The 26,275-nt window shown below is 35.8% G+C and overlaps 1 long non-coding RNA gene across 2 annotated transcripts in view; it reads left to right on the forward strand.

The window, feature by feature from the left end:
• The first annotated feature begins 5,613 nt into the window (after window positions 1-5,613).
• Window positions 5,614-26,275, forward strand: part of LOC110351058 (uncharacterized) — an 87,254-nt gene continuing 66,592 nt past the window's right edge. For both annotated transcript variants that reach the window (XR_002398064.2, XR_015439255.1), the window contains exon 1: window positions 5,614-5,703. This is a non-coding gene — a long non-coding RNA (uncharacterized LOC110351058). The remainder of the gene's footprint in view (window positions 5,704-26,275) is intronic.

Consider the following 26,275-nt stretch of genomic DNA (forward strand, 5'->3'; position numbering starts at 1 on the left):
ATTCTGGTTCATCTTCAATTGTGTCTTAGGTTTTTTCTCCCCTGAGACTATTATTTCCCTGGTTTCAGGCTATTTTGGCATAAATATTTGTCTAGAGTGCCTTTTCTAGCTACTATTGCTTTATCTCTCCCCTAGGACAAAAATTCTGCACTTGAAAATCTGTTCACTATACTTAGTTTAAATTAAGGGGATTGCTTTATTTGACTTTTCAAGTGCACTACATCCAAAATCTAATCTTTCCTGCTAACAGAGGCAGCTGAAGTCTTGCAGAAGCCTTTAGTGCTCCCAGAAGGGAATTCCAGCATTTTTGATTTGAGACTAAAGAAAAAGTAGCAGATCCAATTTTGACCATTGCTTTTAGGTGCATCCTCTAATCCAGTTGTATCAGGAGTGTGTTTCTAATATGACAATGGTATACTCTCTGAATATTATTCATTGTTTCATTTGGGTTTCAATTTTGGAAACAAATTAAATTTCACTTCTCCCCTCCACATTTGGGAAATTGGTGTCTGTGGGAAGGTAGGCAAGAGGATAAAGGTTGAGCTAGAATCAGAGAGCAAGAGAGTGAGGGCAACAGTAGGAGGAAGGGGGAGCAACCAATCAAGGTGAACATCCCTATGTGAAACATTTCACAAGAGATTTTAACTCATGTCCAGATGGGACACATGGCTGCCATGTCCTCAATGCTTTGTATCTATTTACTGTGTATTTGTCTTAACAAAACTCCATTCCAAGGACTACTCAGAACAGGTGATATAACACATACAGAAAGACATTCCCTAATTTCATGAGGATTGTCTGTTTAGAGTCTGAAAGGAAGAGTAGTGTTATGGCTTGTGTGGTTTAGGTGTCCCCCCAAAGCCTGATGTGGTCATAGGCATGGCTCCTTCAGAGGTGGCTGGATCTACAGTGTGTGATGCTGAAATTGATTCATGGTGCAATGCAGGGCTCCAGGGCACTAGGATTAAGGGTGAGAGGAGTGCTACCCACTCTGAGTAGCCTGGATAAGATAAAAGGAGCAGAAAGATGCTGTTAAGGGCCCTTATTTTTGCTACCTTCTGGCCACCATGAATTGTTTCTCTCCTGCAGGACCTGTCTGCCATGTGCCAGCCTGCTTTGGAGCCAGCTAATTATGGACTAAAACCTCTACAAACTGTGAACTAAATAAACCTTTCCCCCCTTAACTTTGGGTGTTGGGTATTTTGTCTCAGCAATGGGAAAAAAGTAACTAAGACAGGCATATACAATCTGAAATTAAATTTTGACTACATGAATAATTAACTGCGATAAAAACATTTGGTTAATTATTTTCTTAATTATTTATTGTGAAAGATAGCCATAGAAATTTTGTGGGTATTATTTCCTATTACAGAGTCAGAGCAATATAGTCAGAAAGGCAGTTTGATGTATTGTTTCAATTTTGCATGATTATGATTTTTTTATTTTAACATTTTTAAAAACAATACAGCAATTATTTTTTGACAAATACACTGGGTTCACACTGTATAGATAAAATCAATTCAAAGTGATTATGAAATCTATTCTGATATAATGAAACATACATAATGTTCATTTAGATATAATTAAACTTGAGTGCTGATCCAAGGCCAGAAATTACTTGTGTTTGATCTCTGTGAAAATCTCAATTTTTGCAATGCTTTCTTTATTCATTTGTACTTTGGAGAGATTCATAATATGTTGATAAAGATTATCCAAAATTGTGAAGATAAAGAACTTGGCTGGAGTACACCTTAGCTTTTTAGTAAATGCCAGTTCCCTTTCTTTCCTTTGGCACATTACAATGGTTTAGTCCTTTCTGTTAGAGTCATCACAGGTAGTGAGCTCCTTCCTCTGGATTTCCAGAAGGCAGAATAGAGAGTAGAGATGTGATACTTAGAAGGGTTTTTCAGTGTCTTTACGTGAATTGTCAATTGGGATGGGAAGGGGAATAATGTTATGATCCAGAGTGAAAAGAATCTTGTATTTTCTCTTTTTGTTCATTTGTGGATAATGTTCTAATGTCTACAACTTCTCAGGTCTCAGTATTAACTCAAGCTTAGCACAGATTGTTAAAATACTTTGCAAAATGTAAATAATATTTAAACCATTTATACCAAGTCTTTGCAGAATACACAGAGTGTAATGTTGTAACCAAACTATTTGAAATTCTAACTAAAAGAGGATAGTTCTAACATACAAATTGCTGACATTTGCTAATATATTTGCAAAATGCCAGTACAGCCAAAGGAATTTTCTTACAAATGTTCCATATGATGTTAAATAATGAACTTGTATAAAGCAATTTAAAACATAGTTACTTTCTAATTATAGGATCCCAAGGTTTTGCCTGTTTTTACAAATACTTCTTGATTTCCAATGTGGAAGAGAAATGAATCTATTTTAGTAGGAATTATTCATGATGCTTACTTGATTCATAATTCAAACTGCATTGAGAATGGAGCCTACAATTTTAAGTATATAATTGAACTTTATCTGAAGGTATTTCTCAGATTAAGTAATAAAGATATATTGGCTCAGGTCATCCCTAGAACTCTTTTAAGTGATAGGTATTTTTTTTAATCTTCCAGACATTGGGTGTGTTATGTAATTTAGCCTTCTAGTAATCCTCATCTTGAAGCTGAGGAAATTCTCACCTGATGAGTTGATTGTTCAAAGATCAAACATATATGCTCAGAAATACAGTAACAATCCTGAATTCCAAGGCTTTTCTGACAATTGTATACTATTGAATGTACTTACAGCAGTGATCCTGGGTAAGTCAGTTCTAGAGGTCATCTGAAGTGTGAAAACTTCAATTCAACAAAATTGCAGAACACTTACAGTATTCTCCCCCTTTCTCCACTGATAAATTCTTTTAATATTTTTTGTTTGCCAGGGAGACAAGTTATGCATCTGAGACATATGTAAGCAGCTGTGTGATTCTCAGGACTTGCCTTTCTTGCCTAAATCAGTTACAGGTCTCATTTACCAGATATAGTCCAACAATGAATAATGTAATGTTAGTAAAATTAAGTATACTGTATCTCTTCCTGTTTATAATCACATCTTTGTCTATTTGACTATCTTCTTGGGGTTTTCTTTTTCTGTTTCTTCACTACCTGTTCATTCATTTACCCATCTAGCCATAAATAAATGCAATGTGTAAGATTTATTTGCATATTTTCATCAGAAATATCTGAAATCATGTAAACAAATGACAACAAACTTTTAAAAGAGGGTATTTTTGATATTTTTACTTGGTGTCTGGATTTTACATGAGTATAATTTAAATTTTAGTATTTTTACCAAAAAACCTAGTATTTTCTAAAATGAAATAGGTACACATTGCATGCATAAAATATTTTAATTTTGAAAAATTATTTCAAAATGATTATGAAATTTATAAATGCATTGTATATATTTTCAAATATAATACAAAAACCTCTCAAAACTTGGATTATAAATTAGAAATAAAGATAAATTAGAAAATGTATAATATAATCCATCTCAAGTAGTACGACCTTTTAAAATTTCTCAGTTGTGTAGAGGTTGTGGTTGTAATGAGCAAATATGTTCCAGTGTTGGAATAAAATGAGCTTTTTACCAAAGTACAAATTCTGCTCATATTATATTAATGAGAAGGCTTTGCTTAAGGGAGAAATCCTGAAAAATTTCAGAACACTTTTTTCCACAAGCCAGAGTAATACTGATTGCATTAATGTCAAAATAACTTTTGTCAAGTTGAAAGGAACGTCTATATATTTGTTCTAAATAATCCCTACAATTACCCTTGATAATGAGGCTGGGCCTCATCTAATCAATTCAAAAGTCTTAAGAACAAAAACTGATGTTTCCCAAAGAAGAAATAATTCTGCATCAAGATTGGAAAGTAGAAATTTTCTCTTAATTTTCTAGTCTGATGATCTGTGGTACAGACTTCACTTAAATTTTTAGTAGTAACTTCAGTCTGTGTTTGACAAGGTGGCTTTGACAATTGCATTAGCCAATTCCTTAAAGTAGATCTCCTAGTATGTACAAACTCATGCTTCCCTTATTGTGTTTCTCAGGAGAGCCTGATTGGTACAGCAGCTACACAGTATGCTTTTTATTTACCTAGTTTATTTTGTCTTCCTCAAGGTACCATTTTACTGACTGATTAAATGTAATTAATATTATTTTTAGGTATGAAGAGTATATTGTACTAAATTTTAAGTCTATTTCTGGAATAAGCACATATGGTAACTTTAAATAAATGGTTACAAATGAGACGTGGTATAAAAAAATAGCTCCCCTCCCATTCAAAATACAAACTTGCGCATTTCTATTATTTATCTGAAGTTAATTTGAGCAACTTTTCACAACAGTTTTACTGCTAGTTGAATTGTAATTGAATTGCTAATTGCATATGTAATAAGTTTTTTGTTTGTTTGTTTTTTTAGATAAGGTCTCACTATGGAGTTCAGACTGGTGTTGAACTCACAATATAGCCCAGGCTGGCCTTGAATTTGGGACAATCCTCTTGCCTCAGCCTCCGAAGTGCTGGGATCACGAGTGAGTGCTACCATACCTGGTAAGTTGTAAATTTTTAAATGCTGAGACCAATAGAGATATCTTTCACAAACCTCTGTAGAGAACAACATTATGCACTGAACTTTGATTTTTTTTTTTTTTTGGTACCAGGGATCGAACTTGAGTCCTTGCACTTGCGCAGCAGGCGGCAAAACCACTGAGCTAAATCCCCAGCCCCTGAACTTTGATTTATATAACTTCAAAATTAAAGTACTTCATTTGTAATCTAGTTCAGCATTTCCCAGACTTTACTGTTTGAACACTGTTTTACATTTTTTGGACATAACCTCTCCCACTTACACTCTCACTTAATATTTAAATATTATTTTATATTTTATATAAATAAATTTATTTAAAGACTAAACTTGATATCAGTATTGTAAATGAAAGACTCAGAATCATCTACTATCAACAAAAGGGAGGACTGAAAAATGAATTCAGAATAGCAAAACAATCTAATGAATTCTAGTACAGTGGACCCTCAAGTTATGACTGGCCTGACATATGAACAACTTTGGCTAATTAGGTTAACAGAAGATTCATCTGCCTCTTGTTATCTATAGCGTGTACCCAGGTAAACATCCACATCTCAGCTGCATTGACTTACAACTAAATTTGAGCTACAACCAGCCCTAGGGAACTGATTAAGTTCATAAGTCAGGGGTCTGCTGTAATTACTTTTACCCATTAAATATTCTGAGTGTTAAATAAATCCAGTCTTTCTCTGAAATGAACTTGGAAAGAGAACTGTGCTATTTATTTAATGTTATTTAATGCAGCTCCTAGGGAAAGCAGCTTCATGCTCTCTCTTGGCCCCATAAGCACAGGCCTTGGTTCTGGAATACTTCCTACTGAGAGATGTGGGGGCCTTGTAGGCCTGCTGGACACATCACCTGTGAGAACAGGTTTCCCTATTTCAGTGTCAATCTGCACTCCTTCGTTCTGCTTACAAAATGCAAATACGGCATGTGACCAATTCCATTAGTACAGCTGTTTCCTGTAGAGAGGGAATTAGGTCCTTCACTTGTAGGAGCGTGAGAGGGCAGGCCAGTCAGCTCATATCAGTTGCAGGAATGAATCCACTGCAACTGGACAGAAATCTCCCATTGCAGCTGATCTTGTTGCATCTTCTCTGTGAGTACAGCCTTATTCCATGCAGTGCTTGATTGTGTTGTGTGATTTTTGGTGACTTCAGTACTAGCATGCAGTAGACAGAAATACTCAAACTTGTACTTCTGAAAACAGGTACCAGATGCCACTTGCTCAAATTGTACCACTGAAAATAATAATAAAATAAACATAAGTAATAAAGAGTAACAATAATAAAATCTCATGTTTTAGTAAAAAAAAAATTAATATGGTTCTGTGCTTTTCCAGTTGGACATGCTCACTAAGTGGCTACCTATCTGCTCCCAGTATTTTGAGACAAAAACTTCAAAAAGTCACATTTCCTGTGTTATATTGCTTTAATTATGAAAATACTTTTCTACTGAACTCACATTTAGTTCTGTACCCCTGATTCTTAGATCAGCCACGTGTACCAAAAGCAAAATGTTTCTGATATTTAGTTCATAAATGAACATTTTTTGTTTTAACTTCTCCAACATTTTTACCTTACCCTCATGAATCATAACTCTTTGGTTGAAACATTGTGCTTGTGACTACTGCCTTCATAATAAATAGCCAAGAAATAAAGAAAAGCAAATTATTTAGCTAAAACAAACAAAATTAGGAGATAAAAGTCAAAGAATTCTGTTTTTTTGTTTTTTTCTGGAAGGAACTTCATTTTTATTGATTTTGGATAGTGTAATCTTAAGACTATTAAAGAGAAGCAAGATAATAAATATAGAGTGGTAAAATAATAATTAACGATAGGTGTAAAATTAGTGTGGAGTAGCAGTATGATCACCTTTGTTATTCCGGGGTAGATGTACATTTACTATGATGAATTAATTCAGCAATATCAAGTGCTTAGCCCTTACTACATTCTCTACTGAAATAAAATAATTCAATAAACTTGCTGAAGGAACACAAATGCTTTGAAAGGGAAGTTTTAATTTAATGAATAGTTTCATAATTTTGTTATTTCTATGTATGAGAAACTTTTAAACACTATTTTCCTCTTAATAATAGCCTAAACTAAATCAATTTGGTAAATGTGTGTGTGTGTGTGTGTGTGTGTGTGTGTGTGATTTCAAAGACATGTTTCAAAATGGTGAAAGAAAACACAGTTGGGCTAATCATTGGTTAAAACTTTTTGTAGTTTTGTTGGAGGGAAGGAGCAGAAAAGGAGGAAGAGAAGGAGAAAAATGATTTATTCTTAAACTGACACATACAAATAAATTAGACTAAAAACAGTAATCACAATTCAAGAACTTTCTCCTCAATGCATGAAATGCAAAGCTTGTATCGGGAGGCTAGGATATTGGTAAAGGTGATGTGGCATGGCTCTTAGGTAATTTCTGAGGGATCACTCAGAGGAGTAATTTGTTTGAATTTGTTTTGAATGTCCTTGTTAAGATGTGTGATGAGAGTCATACAATTTAAGCCACAACCTAACATTTTTGTCTTGTTTTTACTCTATTTTGCCTAAATGAAAACTTGTTTTGTTGTTCTACTTATAGCTTAAGAGACAGGTACTGATTTGTTGCATAGCATGTTGTCTGAGGATAAAGGATGCTAATCATTTACTGTGCCTTCCCTTTGAGTCCTAAGCGATTGTGATATTAACATAGGTATCTTGCAAATGAAAAGTAACTGGTGCCTATGGCTAGAGCAAAGCATCTCTACCCTGCTTCTTAGTGAAAGATGAGCAGGGCCTCAGAAAACAGTTCTCAATACTAAGCTATATCATATTCACAGGGAGAGAGGTTAGACTTTATAGAAAGACAGTCTCTCTAGTGTGCTATCCTACTTTATGTGGGGCAGAGGGATTTTCCAGGTGTGGACAAAATTTATTCTCTTGGATTCTTGCAGTTACATTCCCTGTGCCATGACATGCCATTTGTTGAATTCCTATGCACATGAAATAACAGTCTTGGCTTAAAAGTGAAATATAAACCCTGATAATTATTATTTTCTTATTATTTGTCTCTACTGCAGATGAGAGAAAACATAGTGTCCATATTAGCAAGATGAGTTTCCATCCAGGTTACAGGTTTTTAAATTGGTTACTGAGTTAGTAAATGTACACAACTCATCTTAATTATTTGTTTTTGCTCCCTCCCTCTCCTCTCCCTCCTTGCTCCTTCCAACTCTTGGTCCCTTTCCCATTTGTAAAAGCTCTATTTTCCTCTTATCTTCAATTATTTTTCCATTCTAGTTCCCTCCCTTTCCTCCCCCTCCCTCAATCTCTTGTTCCTCCATCCATTTGACAAAGATTTCCCTACTTCCTGTTTATCTTTTAGAGAGAGAGAGAGAGAGAGAGAGATTCTCATATAAGAGAAACCATGAAACCATGTGATATTGAAGCTTGCATATCTAACTTCGCTTAGTATGGTGCTCTCAAGGAGTGTCCATTTACTTAGGAATGCCTGAAGTTTATCTTTATGGCAGAGTAGTACTTCATTGTGTATAAATATCATGATAAATGTAATATTCATGAGCTGCAAACATAATAAAAATTTAAAAATAAAAAATCACATTGGTGTGATTTAGAAAAAAATCTGATTAATGACAAAAAACTTTGAATAAAAGTTTCTTATTCTTTTTTTGCTTAAATTCTTTTATTGGTACATTTTAAGTATACAATACTTTTACATTTACCATCAGGTGCTTGTACCTATACATGATGTATCTTGGTTCTTATTTTTTCCCCATTACCTGTGCGCCCTTCCCTATTTACATAGACTTTGTTTCCATTTTTTTCTTTTCTCATAATTTTTCCTTTCCCTTCTTTCCTTTCCCCTGCCCCTCCCACTACCCCTACCCCTTTGGACCTTTTCTTTCTATTTTGCATTATCGATTATTCATTCTAATCATTGGTACATTTTAGGTATGCAATATAATGACATTCATCCTTGGAAATTTGCACCTTTACATAGCCTCTCTTGGTTCTTATTTTTCACCCTTGCCCAGCCCTCCCTTCAACCCCTCCAGTCCTCCCTATTTACAAAGATTTTGTTCCTATTTTTCCATTTTCTCATATTAATCCCATTCCCTTCTATCCTTTCCCCTAGCCCTCCCACTTCCTTCCCCTTTGCCCCTTTTCTTCCTATTTCACCTTACGTATTATACATTTTACCTAAAATTATACGTTTTACGTAAAATTATACATTTTACCTAAAATTATACGTTTTACGTAAAATTATACATTTTACCTAAAATTATACGTTTTACATAAAATTATACATTTTACCTAAAATCTATAATAGGTAATGTGAAATAGGAAGAAAAGGGCAAAGGGGAAGGAAGTGGGAGGGCTAGGGGAAAGGATAGAAGGGAATGGGATTAATATGAGAAAATGGAAAAATAGGAACAAAATCTTTGTAAATAGGGAGGACTGGAGGGGTTGAAGGGAGGGCTGGGCAAGGGTGAAAAATAAGAACCAAGAGAGGTTATGTAAAGGTGCAAATTTCCAATGATGAATGTCATCATATTGCATACCTAAAATGTACCAATGATTAGAATGAATAATCGATAATGCAAAATAAGAAGAAAAGGTCCAAAGGGGTAGGGGTAGTGGGAGAGGCAGGGGAAAGGAAAGAAGGGAAAGGAAAAATGATGAGAAATGGAAAAAATGGAAATAAAGTCTTTGTAAATAGGGAAGGGTGGAGGGTGTGAAGGGTGGGCTAGGAATGGGGAAAAAATAAGAACCAAGATGCATTATGTAGAGGTACAATTCCCAATGAGGATTGTAATTGTGTTATGTACCTAAAATGTACCAATAAAAGAATTTAATAAAAAAATGGAGAACTACTCAGCCATCAAAAATGAGAAATTAGAGGCATTTATAGCTAACTGGATGCACATTGAGGCGATACTCTTAAGTGAAATAAATAGGACACACATGTATAAATACTGAATAGTTTCTCTGGTGTGAGAAACTGAAAGTGTAAATGGTTTCTTATTCTTAATAGGGGTTTAAAATGGGAAGATTAACAGAGAATTAGACAGTTTTGAAGCCTGGGCATAAGTATCTTGAGACACATGTTTCCTGGCTGGGAGCTAATTAAGAGAGGGTGAAGTGTGTTGTATAATAGCTTAACATTGGCCATCATGGCAGGTGAAACTCTTGAAGTTTGACAAATGAGCTGTTTGCCCCCATGAGCAATCATTCCTGATAGAACTATTTGCCAAGATGTGCGAACTTCAGATATATTAATTTGTAAGACCAAACAAATTTTGAAAAATTTACTGAAGCAAACAAGAAAGCTATCTGTTGGTCTACAAGTGTATCTTTCTGGGTAAGATCTTTCTCAAAAGAATATTAACTCATATTGACAGAGGTGGCTCCACTTAGTCCTGTTAGAGAAGCCAAGCAGACACAGGTGGCCCTGCTTCTCATACCTCTGTCTTTTCTCTGTAATCTTTGCTGCTCCTCAGTCCAAACAATTATTTCCTCCTTTTCTTTGGGGAGCTGACTCTTTCTTTGCTACAAGTTTTTTAAATCTTCTTTTTGGTGGCTAAACATACTCTAATTACTTTTATGGTACAGTTTCATTTAGATGTTTTTTTACAGAACAGGGATGATAACTAATTTTTCTTTTTTTAAACCAAAGATAACCTAGTGCATAAAAGGTTCCTTGAAATTTTCTGGTGCATTTAAATTTGATTACTTATTTTGCTTCTCTGTGAGCCTCATGTATTGATGTTGTCTTCATATTTCTAGTTGGATTGTCTTTTAATGTTAAAATGTTTCTTCAGCATCTTGTTTATGACAAGTATTGAGTCAAATCAGATGTTCCTGACATGGAATTCCATTTGAACTATTCTTAGAGCTTTAACTTAAAATATTAGGGAGCCTTTAAAAATATTGATACTCAGATCAGCCCCTAAATTTTCTGAGTCAATTGATTGAGGATGTCCCCTGTGCAGCAGGGGTTTTTTTCAGTGTCTTCAGGTTATAATTTTCAGCTAATGTTTTTGAGAAATCAGCTATGAACAAGTCACACGGGATTTCAGGGAGTTTAGTAAAAGAAGATACATTTTTACAAGTACAACAACAACTGTTTGATTAAAATTGTGGTGAGTGTTATAAAAGAAAATTTCAGGGTTCTGTGAGATCTTTCAGGGGGTTACCAAACCTGCTTCTTAGGAAGTCAGAGGAGGATGCTCTGGGAGAGAGGCACTCAGTGTGAGGCCTGGAAGATGCTAAAAAATTTACCCAAATAATAAAAGAAAAGAAGAAGAAAGTTGAACATCTGTCATGGAAGTAGAAGATCTCGATGAGTTAAAGGATCAGAAGACTAATCTGGGTGGAGTTCAGTAACTTAGGAATTGGTTATAGTATAATAATCATGGTTTTAAAAAGTAGTGGCTAAATCAGGGGCCTACAGGGAAGGGAGGTTTTTGGGTTTTTTTAATCCTAAAGGGTAATAGGGGACAGTAAAATCTTGAGCCAGAATGTACCTTAGAATGCTCACTCTTGCAGCCAACTGCAGTAGAGAGGGATGTGGGAAAGGAGAGATGGACCTGAGGTCCTGTGAGGAGCTTGTATAAGAAGCCACTGCTGGACAAGTGGGAAATGAGAGGTTTGGATGGGAGCAGAAGTGATGATGGAGATCAACTGAAAGATTTGAGATTGTCTTTGGTAAAGTCATCTTTAGGATTAATCAGTGAGTTAGAAATGGTCATCAGTTAATAATTGAACTGATAGGGCCACCACTGGTATTTCTGCTAGCCCTTTCATTCTTTATATTGCTTTATTTTGCTCAGAAATCCTGAGCCAGCATGTTAGTCATACACAGTAAAGCCTGATGTAGTTTCATTTAAAGTTCTTGACTGCCCCAGATAGTCCAGGGACTCATTTATTAAACTGGTAAAAATATATTAGAAAAGAAAAAGAATTTTGGGAAGTTAAAACTTTTTATCAATGTTCTAATAAAAATTCAAAACTATTTTAAGTATAGAGAGTTGTCCTTTTCCTACCTTTCAAAGTAAGATTATATATTTCTTCTTGTAAATTTTGTTTTTAATTGAAACATAATTATATACATTTTTGGGGTAAAGTTTGGTGTTTCAGTCTACATATTTACTGTGCAATAATTAAATCTGCATAACAGTATACCCATTACTTTAATCATTTATCAGTTCCTCATAATTCAAAATTCTCTTTTCTGGATGTTTTGAAATATACTTTATTGTTAACTTTAGTCATTTTAAAACATAAACTCATTTAAAACAGAACTCATTCTTCTTAGCTAGTGATAGCATTATTTCTGTTGAATATTCTCTTCTGATTCCCTCCTCTTCCACTTCCACCCACTCCTCTGGTCACCTCCATTTATTCTTAGAACTTACAGTATATTTAGAGTAAACTTCCCAATTGAGCTTTCCAAGTACAAGAACAAGAGATTTTAGGTTAATAAAGGTTATTTTTGTACAAATGAACTTTTTTTGTTAAAGTTTTATTTTTGAGAAGTCACAATGAAAAAATTTTCCTTTTAGTTGTTGTAAATATAAAATTTGCTATTTTCTCCCAATATATTAAATGTTCATAAGTCTACAATGAGCAAATATTTGCTAGAGAACAAATTTATATTTAGCACAGAAACAATTTAGACTCACTCTGGACTCCCATGGACATTTATTATTTATATGTTTAAACATACTTAATGCTGAGAAATAATCTTTTTGTGAAGGAAATTTTTTAAAGATACTTTTTGGAAATCTAGCAAAGGTTGTCAGAGCTCCAGCTATTGGCTAATAGTGATTGGTTTTAACCTACTTTATCAATCTGTACTCAAACACCTCATTAAATCTTTATGGCCCCTGATTTCTGAAGGCATGTCACCAGCTATCTTCAAGGGCAAACTCTAGGTTTTTTTGTAATTACTAAATGAAAAATTAACTTTAGATACAGGTAATAAGTATAATAGTGGATATTTGGGATTATACATTCGTCGACACGCAAGAATAAATACCACCAAGAGGGAACTCCAATATAAACTATGGACTCTGTGTGATATTGTTATGTCACTGGAGATTCAGCAATTGCATCAAAGATAGCTCTGTGTGCCAGGCCTTGATAGCGGGGTAGCTGTGTATGCATGAGGTTGCAGATAATATGAGCATGTTTTATCCTCTATTCAATTAAACTATGAATGTAAAACTACTCTAAGACTACAGTGTGTTAAAATGCAGGTAATTTAATAATTCTTTATTGAAAATTTTGTTCATGAAGTGGAAGTCAGGACTAGAAAAAGCATATCAAAGTAGGGGGTGATACCAAGAATAAAGATGTCTCCTGCTAATCCAGGCATTGCCCTCTGGTTTTGAAGCCCTGATATACCTGTGTGGGAATGATACATCTGTCCCATCTCCAATTTATGTCTTTCTTTGTATTAGATTTCTGTTAAGAAATTCATAATTTTTGTTTTAGACTCCTCACAGACACATGGTCCAGTAGACATAATTATGCCCATTAACAGGTCAACACTGTATGTATGAGTGTGTGTTCATATATGTGTCAGAGAGATGGAGGAGAAGAAAGAGAGAGTTGAGATATTTGTAAAGATTAAGATGGGATGGGCTCAAGATTCAGACAATTTTAATTTCAACTCTCAAGCTTGCTACTTTCTGTGCTGCTTTCTTAAGAAAAGTTACTTTACCCAGATTATTTTCTTATGTATAAATTGTAATAATATCACTACTTCTCAGATTTGAGGGTAGGATTAATTGATAAGATACTTAGATTTAGCATGTAGATATCACAGAATCAGTGTCATTTAGTGTGACCTTTGACATATCCCTTAAGTGCCTCAGGTCTTTAGTTCTTCATCTGAAAAGGACATACTTGCACAAAATTGAGGTGTGTTCCCTCCCACCTACAAAATATTATAATTCTTTTCAATGTTAAATGGATCATAAGGAAACAACATATTTACCTGTTTTCTTATTAGTGTCATTTGGTGAGCTATAGGACTAAATAATCTGTTGTGCTAGCAAAATAAAAATCCATTATTTTACAGGTAAGTTTTCATCATCCCTCTCAGAATCTGGCACATGTTGGAATACTGGGAGCATCCAGATGACTCTGTCCATTACATTTCATGTATGGTCATACAGGGAGTGCTTACTCTACTCTTATCTAGATAATTGTGAAGGTGTACCTAACTGCAAATCCTAAAACCATACCTAGCCCAGAACTATGCCAGATAATATTCAGTATACCCAGTACTTGCGACCAAGAGCTGGTAAGGACCCCCCTGGCATGCCGACCAGCTGCCCATAGAGCCACGTGGGAGTCTATAACAACAGAGCCCCCTCCCCACCCCCGCCAGACTCTTGGCTATACAGCTACCTGGTTCCACACTACAGAGGCACAGGGGGACATAAAGGTCATTGTCCTGAGCTGCAGATGTGAACAAGAGAGGGAGGGCCTCTCTCAGGCTTCCTGATGATAGCCAAAGCGCACTGGAAAAGTGAAGAGAATCTCTGCAGTAAAGGCACACCAGACCACCGTGCTTGATAAGTTAGAGGGATCATCACCTCCCATTGGAACCTGGACTATCTTCAGGGGAAAGGCACTTGAACCTACATTGAACCTTGCAGAGTTCAATCCAGCAGGAGGACAGGGATCTCAACTTGGGACTTGCAGCCAGAAATCTGCCTGAATCTCATGGGTCTGTGTCTGGCTTACCGAGACTCATTGACTTATAACTGCACACTTCTGTCCACGTTGTCTCTTGTGACAGCAGAGACATACCCTGAAGGAGTCCCTTCATTATTATCTTTTATTTGTTCTTTTCTCTTTTTTTGTATATCCTTTTATTGATACATTTTAGCTGTACATTATAATGACATTCATCATTGAAGATATGCACTTTTACATACTCTCTTGGTTCTTATTTTTCCCCCTTCTCCTACCCTCCCTTCAAACCCTCCATCCCTCTCTATTTACAAAGACTTTGTTTCCAGGTTTTCATTTTCTCATATTAATTCCATGCCCTTCTTTCCTTTCCCCTAAACTTCCCACTTCCCCTTCCTCTTTGTCCCTTTTCTTCCTATTTTACATTATCTATTATACCTTTTAGTCCTTATTTACACTTTCAGTTTCTCACACTAGAGAAACTACAGGATTTACACATGTGTGTACTATTTATTTCACTTAAGATTATCGCCTCAATGTACATCCATTTAGCAAAAAATGTCTCTAATTTCTCATTTTTGATGGCTGAGTAGTATTCCATTTTATTTAAAAAACACATTTTCTTGATCTAGGCTCCAGTTGATGGGCATTTGGGCTGTTTCCAAGTTTTAGCTATTACAAACTGTGCTGCTATGAACATGAGTGCACATATATCACTGTGGTATGATTGTTTTAATTCTTTGGGGGAAGATACCCAGCAGGGGAATAAGTGGGTCAAATGAGACTTCCAGTCCTGGTTCTTTGAGGTATCTCCATACTGATTTCCACAATGGTTGCACCAGTCTACACTCCCACCAGCAGTGGAGCAGTGTTCTTCCTTCCCCAGAGCCCCGCCATCATTTGTTGTTGATTGATTTCATGATAGAAGCCATTCTTTCTGAAGTGAGGTGGAATCTGAGTGTTGTTTTCATTTGCATCACTCAAATGCCCAGTGATGTTGAACGATTTTTCATATGTTTGCTATTTCTACTTCTTTATGTGAGAAATGTCTGTTCCTTTCAGATGCCCATTTTCGGATTAGGTCTTTAAATTTGAGAGGTCTGATTTTTTAAAGTTCTTTATAGATTCTAGATAGTAGACCTTTGTCTGAGGGACCACTGGTGAAAATTTTTTTCCACATTGTGGGTTGTCTCTTCACACTGTTGGTGGTTTCTCTTGCTGTGCAGAAGCTTTTTAGTAAGAAGAGATCCCACTTGTTGTTTGTTTGTGCTACTTCACTGGCAACTGAGGTTTTGTTCATAAAGACTTTTCCTACCCCAATATCTTCAAGAGTTCTACCTAACTTCTGTTCCAGTCAGTTCAGCATTTCTGTTTTTATATTTAGATCTTCAATCCATTTTGACTTTAGTTTAGTGCTTGGTAAGAGATATAGGTCTAGTTTTAGTCTTTGGCAAGTTGAAACCCAATTTCTCCAGCACCATTTATTAAAGAGGCTATCTTTCCTCCAGTGAGGGTATTTGGCTCCTTTTCCAAAGATGAGGTGGCTGAATATGTCTGGAGTTGTTTCTGAATCGTCTAATCTGTTCCACTGGTCCTCCGGTCTGTTTCTTGGCCAGTACTATGCCGTCTTTATCACTGTAGCTTTGTAGTATAGTTTCAATTTGGGGGTTGTAATACTCCCTGCCATGTCTCTGTTACCTAGAATTGCTTTTGCTATTCTGGGCCTCTTCTTCCAAATGAATTTTTGGATTGTGTTCTCAAGGCCTATGAAGTATGCTGCTGGGATTTCAATTGGGATTGCATTGAATCTATATAGCAATTTTGGAAGTATGGCCATTTTCACTATGTTGATCCTTCCTACACAGAAGCAAGAAATGTCTTTCCATTTTTTGATATCCCCTTCAATATCTTTTTTCAAAGTGCTATAGTTTTCAGAGAAGAGGTTTTAGATTTCTTTTGTTCGGTTGATTCCTAGATATTTCAGTTTTTTGGATGCTATTGTGAAAGGAATTGTTTGCTCTATTTCTCTCTCAGTGAGTCTGTTATTGGTGTAGAGGAAAGCTATTGATTTTTGTGTGTTGACCTTGTAACCAGCTACTTGACTGAATTTGGTTATGAAGTCTAGAAGACTTTTGGTGGAGTTCTTGGGGTCTTTGATACAGAGTATCATGTCATCTGCAAATAATGACAATTTGACTTCTTCATTTCCTATCTTTATTCATTTTATTTCTTTCTCTTGTGTAATTGTGGTTGCTAATGTTTCCAAAACTATATTGAACAGGAGTGGTGATAGTGGACATCCTTGTCTTGTTCCTGATTTTAATGTGAAGGATTTCAGTTTTTGACCATTTAATATGATATTAGCTGTTGGTTTTTCATAGATGGCTTTTATCAGATTGAGGTAGAGACTGTCTATTCTGACTTTTTGCACACTTTTTATCATAAATGCGTATTGGATTTTGTCAAATGCTTTTCCTGCATCTATGGAGATAATCATATGGTTTTTGTCCTTGCCTCTATTGATATAGTGTATTACATTGATTGATTTGCATATGTTGAACCATCTCTACATCCCTGGGATGAATCCCACTTGTTCAGAGTGTATGATCTTCTGCATTCTGTTTGCCAGTATCCTTTAAGGATTTTTGCATCTATGTTCATTAGTGAGATTGGCCTATAGCTCTCTTTTTCCATTGGGTCTTTCTTTGCTTTGGAGATCAAGATGATACTTACTTCTAGGATTGATTTTGGGAGTATTGCTTCCCTTTCAATTTCACTGAAGAGTTTAAACAGTAGTGGGAGTAGTTCCTCTCTAAATGTCTTGTAGAATTCAGCAGTGAAGCCATAAGGACCAGGACTTTTCTTGGTTGGTAAGTTTTTAATTATGTTTTCAATTTCATTGGTTGATAGTGGGTTGTTTAGAATTTTTAGTCTTCATTCAACTTTGGTAATTCATACATGTCTAGAAATCTGTCCATTTTTCTGTGTTTTCCATATTATTGGTGTATAGGTTCTGGAAGTAGGTATTGATGATTCTCTAGATTTCTGCTGGGTCTGTTGTAATTTCACCCTTTTCATTTCTAACTGCATGGATTTGGGACTTTTCTTTCCTTTTTCTGACAAGGTTGGCTGAGGATTTGTCAATTTTGTTTACTCTTTCAAAGAACCAACTCTTGGCTTCATTGATTTTTTTGTGTTGTTCTCTTAGTCTCCATCGCATTGATTTCTGCCCTGATCTTTATAATTTCCTCCCTTGTATGAGCTTTGGTTTTGTCCTGCTCTTCTCTTTCTAGAAGCTTGAGGTTCAGCATCAGATTGTTTAATTGGGCTCCTCTGTTTTCCTTATATGAGTATTCACTGCTATGAATTTCCTTCCTAAGACTGCTTTCATTGTGTCCCATAGATTCTGATATGTTGTATTGTCATTATCATTTAATTGAAGGAACTGTCTGATTTCTTCTTTAATACCCTCTGTGATCCATTGGTTATTTAGAAGTGTGTTGTTCAATTTCCACGTGTTTATGAAATTTTTCCTGTTTCTTTTGCTATGGATCTCAAATTTCATTGCACTATGGTCTGATAATATACAGGGGATAACTTCAATTCCTTTACACTTACCTAAATATGTTTTATGAGTGAATATGTGGTCTATTTTGGAGAATGACCCATGTACAGCTGAGAAGAATGTGTATTCTGATTTTGTGGGGTGAAACGCTCTGTAAACATCTGTTAAATTCATATGTTCAAGAGTTTGATTGAGTTCTAGTAATTTGTTGCTTGTTTTTTGTCTAGTTGATCTACCTATTTTTGACAATGGGGTATTGAGGTCCCCGACTACTATCGTATTAGTGTTTATATGGCTTTTCATGTCAGTTAGTATTTGTTTTATATAGTTGGGTGTGGTAGTGTTTGGTGCATAGATATTTATGATTATCATCTCTTCCTTTTGGATTGTTCCTTTTACAAGGATATAATGTCCTTCTTTGTCTCAATCAGTGTGGGTTTGAAATCCACTTGGTCTGCAAAGAGGATAGCTACTCCTGATTTTTTTGGGGTTCCCATTGCACAGAGTATTATTATCCACCCTTTAACTTTCAGTCTATGTGTTTCTTTTTGAATTGTGTTTCTTGTATGCAGCATATTGTTGGATCTTGCTTCTTGACCCATTCTGCCAGTCTATTTCTTTTGATTGGTGAATTGAGACCATTAACATTGATGGTTATAACTGATACGTTTTGAGTTGTCATTGTCGTGAGGTTTTCTTTTTGTTTGATCTTCCCCCTTTGCTTTTAATTTCTTGTCTTGCCTGGTGGATTCATTCTTCTGGGCTTCCTGGAGTTGTGATCCTCATTTTCTTTTCCTAGGATTTTGTCTAAAATGTTTTGGAGTGCTGGTTTGGTATTCATGAAGTTCTTAACATGCTGTTTGTCATTAAAGTATCTTATTTCACCATCAATTTTGAAAGACAGTTTTGCAGGGTACTTCAATCTGGGTTGGAGGTTGTTTTCCTTTACTGCTTGAAACACATCACTCCAAGCTCTTCTTGCTTTGACGGTTTGCACTGAGAAGTCTGCTGTGATTCTAATGGGCTTTCCTTTGTATGTGATTTGTTTCTCTTCTCTACTTGTAGAATTTTGTTCTTCTGTTGAGTTTCTGAAATCTTAATAATTATATGCCTATGTGTAGTTTTTTTGATAAAGACTAGTTGGAGTCCTCTATGCCCTGCTTATATGTATGTCAAATTCTTTTCCCCTCCTTGGGAAGTTTTCTGCCATCACTTCTGTGAACAGTGTTTTTTGTGTCTTTTGCACTCTCTCCTGTTTCTTCACTGCCTCCAATCAGTCTTATGTTATTTTTCTTTGCATCATCTAGCAGCTGCTGGATTGATTTCTCGTGGTCCCTTACAATTTTAAAGAATTTTTTTCTTTTCCTGGTTACTAATTGCAATGTTATCTTCTATATCAGAAATTCTGTTTTCACATTGGCCCATTCTGCTGCGTAGACTTTCAATGGAGTTTTTAATCTCCTGGAAATCTGTTTGCATCTGTTTTATGTATTCAGTTTGTTTCCCATGGTGGCATTCCATCATGTTCCTCAGCTCCTCTATTTTTTTTATCTGTATCCTCTCTACATTTATTAATCATGTCTTGCACTATGGGCACAATCTTTGCTGTTATGTTAAAAATTATTTCTGATATCATTTTTTCCAGATCCTCTTTCATTGCTACTTCAGGGAGTCCAGGTGTTTGAGTATCAGACTGTTCCATCGTGTTTCCCTTTGAGGTTGCTCTATGTGATCTGGAAGTCTGGTTCTGAGGCTTGTTTACCTGACTTGTCAGTTTGACAGATGTAGGGGAGGTTTTCTGGCACACTCACAGCTCACCTCCTTCATGCTGGGAGCTGTGGCACACCTACCGGAAAGCCTTGTCCACACTGGGAGCCACAGCACACCTACCCAGAAGCCTCCTCCTTGCTGGGAGCCATGGCATCCTTATCTGGAAGCCTCCTCCAGACTGGGAGCCAGGGAACACCTACCCAGAAGCCTCCTCCATGCTGGAAGCCCTGGCACGCCCACCTGGAAGCCTCTTCCTGGCTGAGAGCTGTGCCACACTGACCTGGAAATCTCCTCTGTGCTAGGAGCCATGGCATGCCTTTTATTTGTTATTTTAAAAATTACCACTATTTTTTGCACTTATTTTTAATTTTTTCCTTATTTTCTACTCTTTTAAAATTTTTATTTTTCTCTTTTTTCTTTCTTTTCTCTTTCTCTCTCTCTCTCCCGCACTCCCTTGCTGTCCCACATTGTTCTTCATTTCCCTTTGTGTTCCTGTTCTGGCCCTAATTCATATTTCTTTTTCATTTTCCTTTTCTTCTCTTTCCTTCTCTAATCTGTGTCCTCTGGGTCACTGCTAACCTTCCTCTATTCTTCTACCTATCTATCCCTCCCTCCCCAACACCTTCTAACTCCCCATTCCAAAGGGTAAAGTTGTTATTGAAGAGTTTATTCACTATAAACATATGATGGGTTGGTCCTTGACTTTGATTTAATTCACACAGTTAAAGGTCATAGATTAATAACTACCACAAATTGTCATTTTCTAAGAGGTACTTGATACTATTGTGTTGCTGATTGTATCACTTGTGCTAAGGTGTTGTGATTGATCTAATCAGTTTTCCTTCCTGGTATAATGAAAATGAGAAAGGCTCAGAGCCATTAGAGACTAAAAACCTAAAGACTAGCTATATCTGAAATACACCTGTGAGAAGCAATCATTCCATAAGGGTTCTAAATACATCAACAAAGATACTTACAATAAGCAAGTTCAAAGTATCAACCCAGGAACTAAACCACGGACAGTACAAAAGAAAAATGAGAAGACATTTAAGCAAGGCACAAACTCAGACTTCCACCCCACAGAAGGCAAATTCTGGGGGAAATGAGGTGGAAAAATCTGATAATCAACCACCTGGACACCCTGAACTGATAGCACAGGAAGTAACAGAACAGATGAATGAGGCTCTAGAAAAACTCAAAGCAGAAATAATCTCCCAGATAACTACCGAGATGGTGAACAGAGGGAAAGATATGAATAGAGGGTCTAGAACAGAAACAGATTAAAAAAATAGATGAGCTCAGAAGCATGCTACAACCCATGAATACCCAGCATGAGAAAGAAATGGAATCCATTAAACAGATTCAAACAGATATTCAGGAGATTAAAAACTCTGTTGAAATCATGCAGAGCAGATTAAGAGAATCTGAAGATAGACTATCATATATAGAAGACAAGGTTGCAGTTAAGGACCATGAAAACAGAGATTTCTTAAAAATAGGGACCATAAGAAATCAATCCAGCAGCTGCTACATGATTCAAGGAAGAGTAACATAAGACTGATAGTCCAGGAAAAAAGCAGGAGAGAGTACAATTGACATAGAAAAACTGTTCACAGAAGTAATAGCAGAAAACTTCCCAGACAGAGGTGGAGACCTGGACATACAGATAAGTGATGCATATAGAACTCCAACTAGTCACAATGAAAAAAAATCTACACCTAGACATACAATAGTCAAGATCCCAGAAACCCAACAGAAGAACAAAGTCCTATAGGCAGTTAGAGAAAAGAAACAAATCATTTACAAAGGAAAGACCGTCAGAATCACAGCAGACTTCTCAACACAAACCCACAAATCAAGTAGACCCCAGAGTGAAGTATTTCAAGCCCTACAAGAAAATAACTTCCAACCTAGACTGTTGTATCCTGCAAAATTATCTTTCAAAATCGATGGGGAAATTAGATACTTCCATAACAAAGAACACCTGGGAAATTTCATGAACACCAAACCAGCACTCCAAACAATTATAACAATATCTTAGAAAAAGACAATGAAGGTCACAAGTCCATGAGGCCCAACAGAGGGAAGCCACCAGGCAGGGTAAGAAACTAAAGGGAAAGGGGGAAAAAATAATAAAAGAGCCAACAAGAGTAAAACATAATGACAAGGATGAGTCAATATCTATCAATAATAACTATCAATGTTAATGTCCTCAACTCACCAATCAAAAGAAATAGACTGGCAGAATGGATTAAGATGCAAAATCCAGCAATATCCTGTATACAAGAAACACACCAAACTCAAAAGGAAATTCATAGACTGAAAGTAAGAGGATGGAAAACAGTTCTTCACTCGACAGAAACCCCCCAAAAAAGCAGGCATAGTAATCTTATTTGCAGACAAAGTAAATTTCAAACCAAAACTAATTAAGGGGGACAAAGATGGTCACTATATCCTTGTAAAGGGAACAATCAAGAGGAAGAGATGACTGTCCTAAATATATATGCACCAAATATGAATGCACCCAACTATACAAAAGAAATATTAATGGACATGAAAAACCAAGTAAGCACTAATGCAATTGTACTGGGGGACCTCAATACCCCACTATCACAAATAGACAGATCATCTAGACAAAAAAGTTAACGAAATTCTAGAATTGGACCAAACTATTGAACAAATGGACTTAATAGATGTTTACAGAGTGTCCCACCCCACAAAAATCACAATACACATTCTTTTCAGCTGCACACGGGTCATTGTCCAAAATAGACCACATGCTAGCTCATAGGACATGTCTAAGTAAATGTAAAAGAACTGAAGTTATCCCCGGTATATTATGAGACCATAGTGCAATAAAATTGGAGGTCAGTAACATAAGAAACCACAAAATTCCCACAAACACATGGAAATTGAATAACACCCTCCTAAACAACCAGTGGGTGACAGAGGAAATTAAAGAAGAAAGACAGTTTCTACAAGTAAATGATAATTCCAGTACAACATACAGGAATCTATGGGATGCACTGAAAGCAGTTCTTTGTGGGAAATTCATAGTAGTGAATGCCCATATTAGGACAACAGAGAGAACTCAGTTAAATAACCTAATGTAGAACCTCAAGCTCCTAGAAAAAGATGAGCATAACAAAGCCAAAGCTCATACAAGAAAGGAAATTTTAAAGATCAGAGCAGAAATCAATGCAATGGAGACTAAGAGAACAATACAAAAGAGTTGATTTTTTGGAAAGAATAAATAAAATCGATAAGCCTTTAGCCAACCTTATCAAAAAAGGGAAAGAAAAGGCTCAAATCCATGCAATTAAGAACGAAAAAGGTGAAGTCACTATAGACCCAGCAGAAATCCAGAGGATCATCAATACCTACTTTGAGAACCTATACTCTATAATAAATAAAATGGAAAACACAGAAGTAAGGGACACATTCCTAGATACATATGAATTGCCAAAGTTAAATGAAGAAGATATAGAAATTCTAAATACCCCAATAACAATGAGTGAAATTAAAAATGTAATAAAAATTTATCAACAAAGAAAATCCCAGGTCCTGATGGCTTCCATGCTGAAGTCTATAAGACATTTAAAGAAGAACTATCACCATCCCTCTTGAAATTCATCAAGGAAATTGAAAGAGAAGCAAGGCTTCCAAAATCATTCCTGGAAGCAAGTGTTCCTTTGATTCCAAAACAAGGGAAAGACCCAACCCAAAAAGAGAACTACAGACCAATCTCCCTAATGAACATAGATGCAAAAATCCTCAACAGGATACTGGCAAACAGAATACAGAGGTTCATCAAGAAGACAATACACCTAGACTAAGTCAGATTTATCCCAGGGATGCAAGGATGGTTCAACATTCATAAATCAATAAATGTAGTACACTATATTAACAGAGTCAAGGACAAAAACCATATGATCATCTCAATAGATGCAGAAAAGTCATTTGACAAAATTGAACACCCATTCATGATAAAAAAAAAAAAAACCTACCAAAATTGGAATAGAAGGTCTTTATCTCAACCTGATTATGGCTATTTATGAAAAACCAACAGCCAACATCATATGAAATGGTCAAACACTGAAAACTTTCACGCTAAAATCAGGAACAAGACAAGGATGCCGACTATCACCACTCCTGTTCAATTTTGTTCTGGAAACATTAGCCACAGCAATTAGAAAAGAGAAAGAAATAAAAGGAATAAAGATAGGAAAAGAAGAATTTAAACTGTCATTATTTGCTGACGATATGATACTTTACATAGAAGACCCAAAAATCTTGGTCAAAAGTCTTCTAGACCTAATTGACAGATTAAGTAGAGTAGCTGGATATAAGGTCAACACGCAAAAAGCAATAGCCTTCTTATACACAAATAGCAGACTCATTGAGAGAGAAATTAGGGAAACAATTCCTTTTTCAATAGCATCCAAAAAAATGAAGTATCTAAGAGTCAATGTAACAAAGGAAGCAAAAGATCTCTACACTGATATCTACAGCACTTTGAAAATGGAGATCCTGGAGGATACAAGAAAATGAAAAGACATCCCTTGTTCTTGGGTAGGAAGAACCAATATAGTGAAAATGGCCATACTTCCAAAACTACCATATAGATTTAATGCAATGCCAATTGAAATTCCAACACTATCCTTCACAGAACTAGAAAAAATATCTAAAAATTCATTTGGAACTAGAGGAGACCTAGAATAGCAAAAGCAATTCTAGGCAGCACAGACATGGCTGGGGGTATCACAATCCCCAACCTGATACTATACTACAAAGCTACTGTGATAAAAACAGCATTGTACTGGCAAGAAACAGGCCTGAGGATCAGTGGAATAGATTAGAAGATGCAGAAACAACTCCAGACATACTCAGCCACTTCATCTTTGATAAAGGAGCCAACCACCCTCACTGGAGGAAAGATAGCCTGTTTAATAAATGGTGTTGGAAAAACTGGATTTCAACCTGCAAATATTAAAACTAGACCTGTACTTATCACCATGCACTAAACTAAGATCAAAGTGGATTAAAGATCTAAATATTAAGACAGAAACACTAAATTTGCTGGAAGATAAGTTAGGTAGGACTCTTGAAGGTATTGGCATAGGAAAAGACTTTATGAAGAAAAGCTCAGTAGCATGGAAGCTAGCACAGAGAATCAACAACTAGGATCTTATCCTATTAAAAAGCTTCTGCACTGCAAGAGAAACTACCAACAGAGCTAAGAGATAACCTACAACCTGGGAAAAAAATTTTAGCAGCTGTACCTCAGACAAAGGTCTACTATCTAGAATGTATAAAGAACTGGAAAAAATCAGAACCCCCAAATTCAAAGACCCAATTCAAAAATAGTCATCTGAAATGAACAGACATTTCTCAGAAAAAGAAGTAAAAGCATCAAATAAATACATGAAAACGTGTTCAACATCACTGGTCATTCGAGAGATGCAGATTAAAACAACACTGAGATTCCACCTCACCCCACATACAATGGCTGCTAACAAGAAATCAGCCAATAACAAATGTTTTCAGGTGTGTGGAGAGAAAGGAACCCTTCTCCGTTGTTGGTGGGAGTGCAGACTGGTGCAACCACTGTGGAAATCAGTATGGAGAAACCTCAAAGAAGTAGGGCTAGAGGTCCCATTTGGCCCAGCTATTCCCATGATGGGTATTTTCCCCCCAAAATTAAAAGAATCATACCACAGTGATATATGTGCCCCTATGTTTATAGCAGCACAGTTTGTAATAGCTAAAGCTTGGAAACAGCCCAAGTGCCCATCAACTGGAAACTGAATAAAGAAGATGTGGGGTTTTTTTAATAAGATGGAGTACTGCTCAGCCATAAACCATAAGAAACTAGGGACATTTATAGCTAAATGGATGCATATTGAGGCCATACTCTCAAGTGTAATAAGTAGGACACTAGTGTAAATAACAAATAGTTTCTCTAGTGTGAGAAACTGAAAGTGTAAATAAGGATTAAAATGATTAAAATGAATGATAATTTCAAATAGGAAGAAAAGGTCCAAAGGTGTTGTGGGGGGAAGGGTAAAGGGAAGAAAGGAAAGGAAAAATTATGAGAAAAGAAAAAAAATGGAAATGAAATCTATGTAAATAGGGAAGGGTGGAGGGGTTGAAGGGCACACAGGTAATGGGGAAAAAAATAACTAAGATACATCATGTACAGGTACAAACACTCAATGATAAATGTAAACATAATGTATACCTAAAATGTACCAATAAAAGAATTTTTTAAAAATTCAGTATATCCAGTTAAATTTGAATTACAGGCTAACACACAAAATATTTTGCAGTGTAAATATTTTCCAAATATCACATGGGTCTTATACTAAATAATATTATTTTCTTCTGAAAAATTCTGATATAATTGGGAATCTTCTATGTTCAATTTGCTATATCAGCCCCATAACAATGAAATTCACATGACTACTTTTTTAAACTTCTATCAGAGTAAAAATTTATAAGTTCCTTCAAATCTACCTCTTCCTATATATTTCCACTTGGTTAACACTGTATCATCACTAAGGTTCTTGCTATGACCAGGAATCTTAACTATCTGACTTATATCAGAGAAAAGCTCACAA

Source organism: Heterocephalus glaber, unplaced genomic scaffold (genome assembly GCF_053883595.1).
Source record: "Heterocephalus glaber isolate CG9 unplaced genomic scaffold, H.glaber_assembly_v1.0 deba00001472, whole genome shotgun sequence".
Classification (NCBI taxonomy): domain Eukaryota; kingdom Metazoa; phylum Chordata; class Mammalia; order Rodentia; family Bathyergidae; genus Heterocephalus; species Heterocephalus glaber.